Below are 3,880 nucleotides of genomic sequence, written 5' to 3' on the forward strand. Positions count from 1 at the left end.
GTGCAAGATCTATACATTGATTATGCCTATTTTTGGAGATGGTACTCTTTGCTGCATTGGCATTATATTGACCTTCCCTTTCTTGCTCATACCTTGGTTGACAAATTCACGGAGAGTTCTGGGTCTCCTTGCGTTAGTGAGGATAGATCGAACACTTTGACCAGAGCAATCAACGCCGTGGATGTTCCAAGTAAGTCTAGGCTTTTCTTTATCATTGAAGGTTTTGCCTTTCTTATTTTCATTTTTTTGTTCTTGGCAGGTTCTGGCTCCCTCGATCTATGATCCGCCTAACTTTGAAGACGATCTCAATGCTCGTACCTTCCCTGGATTCAGATCATACATTTCACATCCATGGCATGCCGATTACCATGGTATGTACACCTACCATGGTATGTACACCTGCGCATCTATCGAATAGTTCCGAAATTACTGCAATATAACTACCATCCGCCACACAAATGTTTCGGTGCCTTCTCTAATTCACGGTAACTAATTAGGAAACCTACTCTGACCGGTTCTGCTGCATGCTGTGCAACCTTTCCATGAAATCCGGCCAGTCTGGGTCCTCTTTAGCTCCATGTGACATGTCAGTGTCAGCCCGTTGAACCCTCACGTGAGTTTTGTCAACATATCTATGGATATGGCTCTCTTGGTGCTTCTGTTTGCCGTAATTGCCGTAACGGAAAATTCAAACTGAAACAACATTTAAAACACAAGTGCTAGGCCCACCATGTGGCATAGATTTTGGACGCGTGCAAGGGCCACGCACAGCACCATAAATTATGGCTATATAACGACGGCCAAGCACAGCGCCGAAACCAATCGAAACAGAAAAGACAAACCAAAATATGATTTAATGGCTCATAATACAACACTATGTTGTTTGTAACACAAATAGGCAAATAATCAAGTAGATAGCTGACACGGCAAACCAAGTCAAGGTAGCAAAACGCATTGCAATTACCAGATGCACCGGCCGGATGCATCAGCTCACCGGCGTAGACTCTGAATCACCAGGCAGCTCACTGTCGTAGACTCTGAATCACCAGGCAACTCACCTGCGTAAACTCTGAATCACCTGGCGCCTCTTGGCATAAATGGTGGCTGCTCACCTGCGTAAACTCTGAATCACCCTCGCATTGACATTGGGGTCCTGAGCAGGAAAAAGATACAGACCAAGTACAAACATGATTTGAGTAGCCTTTAACTATCAAAAATAATATATAATAATACCTCACAAACTATATATAATTATATGCATTACCAAAAGGAAAAGACTAGAGTAAATTGATTTAGCTCGGATTAGATATTCATTTTATCGTAAAGAGCTACACGTATAAATAAAAGGTGCCTGTGTAGGTAGCGCAAGGTTCGAACCACCCAAAGGAAAAGTGCATATGGGATAGTCAGAACAAACTTCAGGGAATGGTGTGGGCATGGGCCTGGTCACAGGTTCACGGGTCAAGGACTCCAAAGATCTACCTGTAAACATGTCCATTTAGCTTGCATTCCAGCTCCAGCTCACTTCTATCCCAACGGCTCAAAAGCAAATTTAATCTATGTTACTACCAAAGAAATCCTGCAGATGCATGATAACACAAGTAAATGTTTTACCCTAATTGATCAATAGTACCATAGATAAATATGTTAACATATGCTATCAGGATAGGGTATGATATATAAAAAGAGCAACACGAGGTAGGGAACAGTGCCTGAGAAAAATGGAAACGGTGCTAGGTAACAACCAAAAGGGTTCCTTGGGCGTGCAAAACTAGTATCGGATATCTTGGGACATTCTAGCATCGGATATCATACTAGTACTGTGTACAGGGGTAAATAACAATCAGGACCTTGCTGCTACTAAACATATTGACCATGGCAAGGTACACTAACAGAAGCAACCAAGACAATCTCAACGTGTACTAGATAAATCACGTACTGAACAAGCTAGTGCAGAAAAAGATTTATCATGTCAGACTGCTAGTAACTGAACATTAGAATAACCAATTTTGTTTTTTCTCCAAATCAAAATCTGGGTAACAAAAGGACTTAGGTATTTGCATACAATTTATAAAAAAGAGCCAACCACCCAAACAAAGGAGCCTGTTCATTGGCATGAACGGTGCTTGGCGCATATCTAATGGGTGCCCTCTTCAAAGAGAAGAGTAAACTGAGATAAAACTTCAATTCTGTTGGTCTGTTTGAATGTCACAAACTTAGTTTTCCCATTAACTAGCAGCTCCAGTTAACATGGTCAGATTTAACTTCAATGAAAGTTAAAGTGTACAACAAACAGACTTTTCATTGAGATTTCATTCAAATAAAAACACCATCGAACAAATCTGTCGGTGACTAATCTCAACACCACCTAGTGTGTTTTCATAAATCTGGAAACAAAAAATAGTGCCGCATCAAAATCATCAATGGTGAGTCGCAGAAAGAACAATGGTGGACAGTGGTTCATGCTGCGTCCATGTCTCGTTGCTTCGCATCAAACTTCACCAAGAAATCAGGAAAAGCACAAGCCGAGAAACACAAAACGTATCATCAGGCCTGATCTCAGACTACATGATAAGAATTGCAGCTCAAACGTGGTTCATGCTAGCGACTGAAGTGACTGAATATGTATACAATCATGCAAACCTCTATTATTTGAAGTGACTGAATATTTCTGATCTGGTTAGCCACTTTGATTCAGCAGACCATTAGTCTCAACGAGCAGTGCCTTGCGGTAAACAGAAAGGAGCCTGTTCACTCGCATGAATGGTGCTCGGTGCATATCTACCGGTGCCCTTTCAAAGTGCAGAGTGAATTTAGACAGAAGTCTGTATGTCAAACATTGCCTAGCATGAGTCGAACACCGAAAATTTAAGCTGCAAAAACTCTAGAATTTCTCATGTATTGATTAATTATTAGATGGTCATGATGTTACAGATCATGAGTCAAAATTATTTTGTGCCTACTCTAAATCAGAAATGATGCAACTTCATATAACAAACAGAGCCCTTACAGATCATATCAATATCACTCAGAAAACTGAAGTGAAAATGAAAAGGAGTACCGTGGCATGCTGTAGTTATTTTCAGCAGGATTTGCAACCGGGAAAGAAACTTGGAACAATTCTGTGCGAACTCCTCTAACATCCACCAAAAATACATGATTTAGGAAAACCTGAAAACAAACTGAAACAATGACAGAATCAAGAATTTGTTCAGAGTCACGAATTTAACCTCTTGCACCATGAAGAATGAAAGGTCATCACGCATTCATAGAAGCAAATCAGAAGGGAAAAATAAAGAAGGTTATAGCACCAAGCACCAAGCATCAGCAACATTAGTTCTGTTGATTCTCCAGATCGGATGGTTTCCACCAAGCACCAAGCATCGGCAGTATTAGACGTCACAAACGAGGTCAGATATCAATGGAGACGAGGAGCTCCAGGCCCTCCTCCTACTACAAACCACGAGCAGAACATGGCGGCAAGCACCAACAGCTGTCTACGCACGTGGCAAAGCTCGTGTGCCTCCTCGCACAAGCTGGAGTCGGCGGAGGACGCAGACTCGAAGGAATCCCAGCGGTGGCGGAGAATGGGACGACGAGAGGAATCCCTCTTCCTGGCCGCCAGGACGGGCGACTCGGTTGCGACGGGGAGCTGGTGTGGCGACGCGCGCGGGCACCGGAGCGGCGCGGGACTCACATGGATCGCTGGCGATGGATGGGGGTAGGCCGAACGGGGGACTCATGACGCGATGGACCAGGGAGGCGGGGGTTACCTAGGCAAGTCGTGCCTTCCAACCATGCCACACCCTTCCTTGGCGACGCGTGCCGGGTTCCCAACTTCCCATGGTGATGCAGCCCCTCCTCCTCCATCCAGCGCTGC

The 3,880-nt window shown here is 43.7% G+C and overlaps 1 long non-coding RNA gene across 1 annotated transcript; it reads right to left on the minus strand.

Annotated features, from left to right (window-relative positions):
• Nucleotides 1-855: 855 nt before the first annotated feature.
• LOC124682582 lies at nucleotides 856-3,607 on the minus strand. Its single transcript, XR_006996338.1, has 3 exons — nucleotides 3,062-3,607; nucleotides 1,483-1,579; nucleotides 856-1,153 (listed from the first exon to the last, which is right to left on the minus strand). It is a non-coding gene; the product is annotated as an uncharacterized LOC124682582 (long non-coding RNA).
• Nucleotides 3,608-3,880: the final 273 nt, after the last annotated feature.

The sequence above is a fragment of the Lolium rigidum genome, chromosome 1 (genome assembly GCF_022539505.1).
Source record: "Lolium rigidum isolate FL_2022 chromosome 1, APGP_CSIRO_Lrig_0.1, whole genome shotgun sequence".
Lineage (NCBI taxonomy): Eukaryota > Viridiplantae > Streptophyta > Magnoliopsida > Poales > Poaceae > Lolium > Lolium rigidum.